The sequence below is a fragment of the Solea senegalensis genome, unplaced genomic scaffold, assembly GCF_019176455.1.
Source record: "Solea senegalensis isolate Sse05_10M unplaced genomic scaffold, IFAPA_SoseM_1 scf7180000015442, whole genome shotgun sequence".
Classification (NCBI taxonomy): domain Eukaryota; kingdom Metazoa; phylum Chordata; class Actinopteri; order Pleuronectiformes; family Soleidae; genus Solea; species Solea senegalensis.
The window spans coordinates 1-8,910 of record NW_025321328.1 but is presented as its reverse complement, the minus strand read 5'-3'; the positions used below and the strand labels follow the sequence as shown (position 1 = coordinate 8,910).

General features: G+C 46.2%; 6 non-coding genes and 1 pseudogene across 6 annotated transcripts; 3 read left to right on the top strand and 4 right to left on the bottom strand.

Moving 5' to 3' along the window:
* Positions 1–5,524: 5,524 nt before the first annotated feature.
* On the top strand, positions 5,525–5,643 carry LOC122762273. The gene has a single exon (XR_006358684.1). It is a non-coding gene; the product is annotated as a 5S ribosomal RNA (ribosomal RNA).
* A 118-nt stretch (positions 5,644–5,761) lies between these two features.
* On the bottom strand, positions 5,762–5,954 carry LOC122762275. The gene has a single exon (XR_006358685.1). It is a non-coding gene; the product is annotated as a U2 spliceosomal RNA (small nuclear RNA).
* Positions 5,955–6,136: 182 nt separating this feature from the next.
* On the bottom strand, positions 6,137–6,249 carry LOC122762276. Its single transcript, XR_006358686.1, has one exon. It is a non-coding gene; the product is annotated as a U5 spliceosomal RNA (small nuclear RNA).
* Positions 6,250–6,896: 647 nt separating this feature from the next.
* On the bottom strand, positions 6,897–7,060 carry LOC122762279. Its single transcript, XR_006358689.1, has one exon. It is a non-coding gene; the product is annotated as a U1 spliceosomal RNA (small nuclear RNA).
* Positions 7,061–7,463: 403 nt separating this feature from the next.
* On the top strand, positions 7,464–7,582 carry LOC122762277. Its single transcript, XR_006358687.1, has one exon. It is a non-coding gene; the product is annotated as a 5S ribosomal RNA (ribosomal RNA).
* A 590-nt stretch (positions 7,583–8,172) lies between these two features.
* On the bottom strand, positions 8,173–8,327 carry LOC122762274 (annotated as a pseudogene).
* Positions 8,328–8,725: 398 nt separating this feature from the next.
* Positions 8,726–8,844, top strand: LOC122762278. Its single transcript, XR_006358688.1, has one exon. It is a non-coding gene; the product is annotated as a 5S ribosomal RNA (ribosomal RNA).
* Positions 8,845–8,910: the final 66 nt, after the last annotated feature.

Genomic DNA, 8,910 nt, shown 5'->3' with positions numbered 1-8,910 from the left:
AGGTGTACTCGCCAAACAGCGGGTGGCTCTTGCCAGACACAGCTCTTTGGCTGATGGTGCTGGAAATGAATAATCCCAGAGGCCAATGCCTTGACTCAGTTGCTCGTTAATGCTGTGCTATGTTCAACTTCAACCTCCAGCACACATTGGAGAGGAAACACTCGACCTTTTTTACTGGCATACCTGGCTGTCGTTTCCAAATATGAAATAACAATGACAAACACTGTTGGGAAAAGCAGATTGCTGGATGGATTCAAAATCGGCACAACCATAGTTATGGCAAAAGAGCTAAACAATGATGAACTGGTGGTCTCTTTTCTCACTCTGCCCGCGTACATCTCAGACCAGGAAATAATTGACAAGCTGCATGGCTGGGGAGTCTCTGCAATCTCTCCAATCAAGAGAAGAATGTGGCCTGGCACAAACATCGCAGATGGGACAAGGTATGTGAAAGTCAAATTTAATCAGACAGTACAATCCCTGCCTTACTCTGCTAGATTTAATACTGCCACTGGTCCCGAATACTTCAGAGTGTTACATGATCGGCAAGTGAAAGTGTGTCGAATGTGCCTACAGCCTGGACACATTCTTAGAGAGTGTCCTGAGTTTTGTTGCCATAAATGTGGAGTCCAGGGGCACTATGCAAGAGAGTGCCATAAAGCTGTGAAAAGGTGTGAGCTGTGCCACAACAACATGGAAAATTGCATTTGCAATGAAAGTGAACCGGAGAGCATAGCAGAGTCAGAGTTGGAGAGGGAGCAGACAGAGGGAAGCACTGAGGACAGTGCAGGAGAGGAGGAGGCAGAGATAGCACCTGCGGAGGTACGCACAGAGTGTGGTGTAGAGAAAGGGCCCCCTGCCCAGCCGCCCCGAGCGGAAAAAATAACCACTAATGTGGAAACCTCTGGAGAAAGCCTTCCGGAAGCGCAGAATGACGAGGCTCAACCAGACAATGAAAAAAAAGTGGCTGGAGCTGAAAAGCTCCAAGCCAGAGGCACGAGAAGCACCCCAACCGCAGAATCTGCGCCACTCAGTCCTCCCCACTCTGAAAAAGAGCCAACAGTTTCTCCCTCACCAAGTGCTGACTCTGATTCGGAGATGGACCTCTCGGTAGTGTCCCTGGCAAGAAAACGACAAAATACAGACAAGTCCGGTAAAACAAATAAGAAAAAGCAAAATAGAAAAAAATGAGTGTGATGTTTAATGCCACAATAATACAGCTCACCCTTCTCATGGCCCTGCTTCTCTCACTGAATGCCCGTGGGCTCTGCAGCAGAGAAAAACTACACAAAGTCATCAATACTACCAAATGTGACATCTTGCTGCTACAAGAAACAAAATGGTCCTCATCTCCTGTGAGCATGATAGGAGGGTTATGGGAAGGGAATGTATATTTCGCAAATGCAGATCGAGCAATGTGTGGGGTGGCAACGCTGATTAAAAACAATGTCTTTGATAAGGTAATAGAAATATATAAATGCTCACGAGGTAGATTATTGATAGTTGATTCATGGAAAAAAAATGTTTATATTAGAATTATCAATATATATGCTCCTAACACTGAGGGTGAAAGAAAAGTGTTTTTCAAAGAGCTAAATAAGTGGGTAAACAACAACTCCATCATCACTGGAGACTTCAATGTTCCCCTCACCAAATTTGACATATCTAGCAACAATCTCTTTAAAGATGATGTGAGCAGGCGATCCTTATTCGAAATCATAAAAGAATACGACCTGGTTGACTTATGGCGAATTATGCATCCAAATAAAACTCAGTTCTCCAGACATCAGGTGGTACAAAATACTCTCAAACAATCCCGTATTGATTATGCCTTACTGGCAAGCTCCATTGTACACAATGTGAACTCAATAGAATATGTCCTCAACACATGGAGTGATCACTCCCTCATAAAATTGTCATTATTTCCATCAGTAGCACAAACAAATGGTGGGGTATGGTGTTTTAACAATAGCTTACTAAAAGATCAACAGTTCATTGACAAAGTTAACCGTCTTCTTCACAATGTGGCAAATGAAATGGAGTGGGTCGAAGACATATTTAATTGGTGGGAAAGAGTGAAAGAACGAATCAAAAGAGTATGTATAAATTATAGTAAACATAAGAGCTGGCTGGAGAAAAAAAATGAAAAAGAGCTAAGAGTAAAATTAGAACACGAACTCCAAAAGATAGCCAATGAACCTAACGGAGATCTGACAAATTATATTTATTTGAGAGACAAGTTAGCGCTCTCCAAAAAGAAGGAATGCATGGGGGCAATAATTAGAAGCAGAGTGCAAAATTTTGTGGAGGGGGAAAAATGTTCAGCTTTTTTCCTCGGCTTAGAAAAGCAAAAACAAAATAAAGCATTCATAAAAGAACTGAAAGACAGCAAGGGCAACATAATTATACAAACTGATGAAATAATATCCAGAATACAAGATTTCTTCCAGCAGCTATATACAAATCAAAATATAAATCAAAATACAATTACAAGTGTGGTGAAGGTCATTCAGAACCAAATCTCAACGGAGGACAGAATATGGTGTGATCAGCTTATCAGCATGGCAGAGATTGAAGCAGCCATCAAGGGCTTACAAAAAAACAAGAGTCCAGGCGTAGATGGTTTAACAACTGAATTTTATCTATTTTTCAAAGAAAGTTTAACACCAATTTTATTTCGAATTTTTGAGGAAGTTGAGAAGAAAGGTGAAGCTCCTGAGACCCTTACACTTGGTTTAATTACTTTGGCATACAAAAACCGAGGAGACAGAACGATCATTAACAACTACAGACCCATAAGCCTTCTGAATACTGATTACAAAATTTTCGCAAAGGTTCTAGCAAACAGACTCAAAGAAATTATCCCAAACATAGTACATCAGTCACAGGCATATAGCATTCCCGGACGAGATATTTCAGATTCCATTTTATCCATAAAAGAAACCATCTATCAGATGTCACAAACTGGTGGCATCTATCTAGGAGTAGATTTTGAAAAGGCGTTCGATCGAGTTGAACACAACTTTTTATGGGCTGTTTAAAACAATTCGGTTTTGGTCACAATTTCATTAAAAGAATTCAATCTCTTTACAACAATGCACACAGTCGCATAAAAGTGAATGGTCTCCAAACCCCAAAAATAGCAATCCAAAGATCAATTAGACAGGGATGTCCCCTCTCCTCTCTGCTCTACAGCCTGGTGGCCGAGCCCCTAGCTCTATTAATAAATCAGAACATTAACATTCAGGGCATACTGGCAGATAATGGCACTTCCTGCAAAATGATTGCCTATGCCGATGACACAAATATCATGGTCAAAGATGGAAAAAGTCTACAACTAGCTTTGAATCTTGTACATATCTACTGCTCAGCCTCCGGTGCCAAAATCAATGAAAACAAATCAACTATAATGTACTGTGGCAATGGGGCAAGGTCACCAGGCAGACAGGCGTTCATAGAGGAAAAGGCCAGTGTAAGGGTCTTAGGAGTGCATATTGGCCAGGATCAAAAGGCCGCCAGAGATAACACCTGGAAAGAGGTGCTAAATAAAATGAACAACACCTTGGGGTTGTGGAAAATGAGGAAGCTGACCCTGAAGGGTAAGGTGGTCATGCTCAACTCCCTGATACTCTCCAAAGTGAATCATGTGCTACAAGTCTATGATCTCCCAAAACAAACTCATGCAGAAATAAATCAAATGATATCCACTTTTCTGTGGGGAAGCAGCCGCAACATGATAAAACACAGAACAACAATTGATACATACACAAACGGTGGGCTTAGGCTAATAGACATAAACACAAAAAAACACTCATTCAGAATCAAAATCATCAAAAAGCTGTTGGACGATAAAACTGACCTTTTTTGGAAACATCAACTGCTTGACACCATTAAAACATGTGGAAACAGTGGCATTTACAATCTCTGTCAGATCCCACTAAAATCACAAGCTACACACATCTCACAGTTCACACAAGAGATCTTTGAGGCATGGGAGTTGGCCAGACCCCACCTGGTAACTATAGTACAAAACAAACACCAGCTGCTGCAGCTCCCCGTTTTCCACAACCCAGACATCACATATCTGGGCAGGCCCATCTCGGGCGGGTCAATGCCGCAAGCAGGTTTATACACATTGGGAGACTTCACAAACAATCAAGGCGAAATAGTAGTGGAAGAAATCTTGAATCGGCTCAGAGCCAAAAACATTTATTGCAAACGGTTTGCTGAATTCACATGTCAGAAAATTGAAACTGGGATTGCTGACCATCTAAAACAGGCTTTTTACAAGACCAGTGGTAGTAGGCAGAATGATACCCTTGATTTTCGTCAAAGTGCTCAGCCTGATGCGAAAAGCATTAATCAACTAACCTCCAAGTATTGGTACAACACCTTGCTGGCAAACATAGTACAAAAACCGACATCTGAAACTCATTGGAAAGAACACTTCCCGTCGATTAATGTTTCCACCATGTGGAAAAACATAAATAGCCCCTATGCTCATCCCTTCGCCAACAACACCGATTTCAAAATCAGACATAGACGAATTTTCTCGGGTGTCATCCTGCACCAAATGAACAGTGCTATCTATGAGAGGGTTTGTACTGTCTGTAATAAAAATGACGAAACACTTGAACACATCTTTCTCACCTGTCCCATCTGCGAGGTCTTCATCACCCGGGTCAAGAACCTCCTCACCGACCACTGCAAGCTCAGCAGCAAAGACATTACAGACTGGGAATGGACTTGGCTCTTTGGATACTCACACAAGAAAGAAGGTATAAACACAACCCTGATTAACATTCTACTATCCATAGCCCGACACACCATCTTCATTGCCAGGAACTACGCACTCTATGAGGATGTACAAATAAACAGATGGCTCTTCTTCACAAGCATGGTCAAAAGTCATCTCAGACTGCTCAAGGATGCCTACAAGGCAACATTCCAGGAAACTTTTCTCACCAACAACTCCTTATACGACCTCGATCAGAGGGAAGAACTGATGTTTCATTTCTAAATGTTCTGGGGAGTACATTGCCACGTTTTCATCTCTCAAGGATATCGTTGATGTTTTTGCTGTAAACCCTGTTTCTTTAAATCTTATTGAGTATAATGTCCCATTGGCTAGGGTTTTATCTATTTATGTTTTTTTTCTTTCTTTGTTATTGCTTCGTCAACATTTTGATTCTCCTTGAATATGTCTTTTGTTTCATCATTGAATCATGGTTTAAATGTGTTTTGTGGTTTCTTGTGAATAAGTGTGTTCATTTTTGTTAATGAAAGTATTTTTGATAATAAAAAACAAAAAAAAAAAGCACGCCCGATCTCGTCTGATCTCGGAAGCCAAGCAGGGTCGGGCCTGGTTAGTACTTGGATGGGAGACCGCCTGGGAATACCAGGTGCTGTAAGCTTTTACACCGCTGCACGCTTTTACACTGCTGCTTCCTTACAAGAAACATGCCCCTCCACGAGCAGGGGCCTTGCCTAGTCCATAAAGGCACTCTCTGTCGCCAGCCCCTCGGCTTACGGCCATACCACCCTGAGCACGCCCGATCTCGTCTGATCTCGGAAGCTAAGCAGGGTCGGGCCGGGTTAGTACTTGGATGGGAGACCGCCTGGGAATACCAGGTGCTGTAAGCTTTTACGCTGCTGCTGCTGCTTCCTTACAAGAAACATGGGCTCGCAATTAAATTGACGCACAGGCACGGGTTGATGTCTTTCTGGTTTCAGCTTCGCTTTGCTTTTCACAGAAAAAAGAGAATGGTGCACCGTTCCTGGTGGCACTGCAATACCAGGTCAATGCAAGGAGTGAAGAGAGCAAGCCCCAGTTTTCACCTCCCACTGCTCAAAAATGCATTTAATATTTAATCCCCATATAGAGGACATATCAGATATTAAACTGATAAGAACAGATACTACACTTGATCTTAGCCAAAAGGCCGAGAAGCGATGGCCCACAGGTGTCTGGGGCCAACCCAAGATCTTGGCACACAAGTCAGTTGTTGTGGTGCCATGTTTTTAAGGGCGCATAACAAAGGCTGCTGCTGCTGATCACCTCCGCCCCAAGGTTGACCTAAGTGCACCTCTGAGCCTTGACAGACAGCTGCTTGACATTTGACACACTCAAAGGGCGCAGCCTTACAGCAAAGCCCACCAAAAATAACTTAAACTCTTGAACGTCCCTCTCCACGGAAGTCTTTAGTAAAAGGCGAAAGACTTGTGCATTTTGAAGAGAAACCAGAGTCAACGTAGCCCCTGTCCTGGAGAGCAGCCGAGGAGTCTATCCGCCGGAGTCACCACAGTCTCGGTCGGCCGGCCGGCCGGCCACCTTGGGACGGCCTTCCTTCAACGTTTTTGCTTAGTCGGCCAATAAACCGCCCAGATTTGACTGCATGTTTGGAAGCGCTTTCCTACTGTCGGTTGTGCGCTGCAGTTTTCTATCAGTCGCTGAGGCTGTGGCACATTCCTCGCTCACTGGCACACCTCCAACATTTAGTGGTAGACGTGAGTGCATGAGCAAAGCAGCTCCGTGTCACACTGAGCAGTACAAACTGCCGGGCCATTTCCCACCTCATCCGGGCTTCTGAAATGGTGAGTTGCTCCTGGCATCACTTCAACATCAGGTCACTGCACGGAGTGAACAGAGCAAGCGCCAAAGTATTAACCCTTGGCATGATGGCCATGGATCCATCTCCAACAATCGAGTTCTTCTACAAAGAGTTGGGAAAGGGAGCGTGACATTTGCTTTGAGCTGAAAGACAACACCCACAACCATCACGTTCCCAGCAACTTGGAAAGACTGGGGATGTTGCTCCGCAAGGACGTGAGAAGTTTGGAGATGGGCACACAACGTTGAACTTCGGGCGGCTGACCTTTGCTTACAACGACATCATCGGGGGAAAGCGCGGACGCAGCACCCCACTAGCAAAAATTATGCAGTCAAGACTCCCCCGTTTGGGGAATTTGCAGGGGTCAACACAGCCGGAGTGCAATGGCTGAGCCTCGCCCTGGGTGAACCGCCTTCTTGATCATGGTATCTCCCCTGCCAGGTAAGTATGAGGTGTACTCGCCAAACACCGGGTGGCTCTTGCCAGACACAGCTCTTTGGCTGATGGTGCTGGAAATGAATAATCCCAGAGGCCAATGCCTTGACTCAGTTGCTCGTTAATGCTGTGCTATGTTCAACTTCAACCTCCAGCACACATTGGAGAGGAAACACTCGACCTTTTTTACTGGCATACCTGGCTGTCGTTTCCTATAGATTCAGCAACAACTGGACATGACGGCACCAACAGCCGCTTGCCCATCTCGGTGTCGCTTCCCGATACTGGACTAGAGTGTAGCATGTGGTGGAGATAAAGGCTGAAGTGCAGTGTGTCCGAAAGGCTGACTTTTGAGCCCCGCCACGCGCAGGGGGCCTTGCCCAGTCCATAAAAGCAGTCTGTGTCCCCAACCCCCCGGCTTACGGCCATACCACCCTGAGCACGCCCGATCTCGTCTGATCTCGGAAGCCAAGCAGGGTCGGGCCTGGTTAGTACTTGGATGGGAGACCGCCTGGGAATACCAGGTGCTGTAAGCTTTTACACCGCTGCACGCTTTTACACTGCTGCTTCCTTACAAGAAACATGCCCCTCCACGAGCAGGGGCCTTGCCTAGTCCATAAAGGCACTCTCTGTCGCCAGCCCCTCGGCTTACGGCCTCGGTTGTGCGCTGCAGTTTTCTATCAGTCGCTGAGGCTGTGGCACATTCCTCGCTCACTGGCACACCTCCAACATTTAGTGGTAGACGTGAGTGCATGAGCAAAGCAGCTCCGTGTCACACTGAGCAGTACAAACTGCCGGGCCATTTCCCACCTCATCCGGGCTTCTGAAATGGTGAGTTGCTCCTGGCATCACTTCAACATCAGGTCACTGCACGGAGTGAACAGAGCAAGCGCCAAAGTATTAACCCTTGGCATGATGGCCATGGATCCATCTCCAACAATCGAGTTCTTCTACAAAGAGTTGGGAAAGGGAGCGTGACATTTGCTTTGAGCTGAAAGACAACACCCACAACCATCACGTTCCCCGCACCTTGGAAAGCCTGGGATGTTGCTCATAAGGCGTGAAGTTTGGAGGATGGGCACTAGCGTTGAACCGGGCTGACTGACCTTTGCCCCTAGCGACATCATCGGAGGCGGACGCCCAGCACCCACTAGCAAAATTATGCAGTCAAGACTCCCTACGCGTTGGGGGAATTTGCGGGGGTCAACACAGCGGTGCAATGGCTGAGCCTGCGCTGGGTGAACGCCTTCTTGATCATGGTATCTCCTGCCAGGTAAGTATGAGGGTGTACTGTAAACACCGAGGGTGGCTCTTGTGAACATCTTTGGCTGATGGTGCTGAAATGAATAATCCCAGGAGGCCAATGCCTTGACTCGGTTGCTTTCGTTAATGCTGTGCTATGTTCCTTCAACCTCCAGCACATTACATTGGAGAGGAAACACTTTCGACCTTTACTGGCGCTGGCTGGCGTTTCCTATAGATTCAGCAACAACTGGACATGCCGGCACCAACAGCCGCTTGCCCATCTCGGTGGCGCTTCCCGATACTGGACTAGAGTGTAGCATGTGGTGGAGATAAAGGCTGAAGTGCAGTGTGTCCGAAAGGCTGACTTTTGAGCCCCGCCACGCGCAGGGGGCCCTGCCCAGTCCATAAAAGCAGTCTGTGTCCCCAACCCCCCGGCTTACGGCCATACCACCCTGAGCATGCCCGATCTCGTCTGATCTCGGAAGCCAAGCAGGGGCGGGCCTGGTTAGTACTTGGATGGGAGACCGCCTGGGAATACCAGGTGCTGTAAGCTTTTACACCGCTGCACGCTTTTACACTGCTGCTTCCTTACAAGAAAGATGCCCCTCCGCGAGCAGGG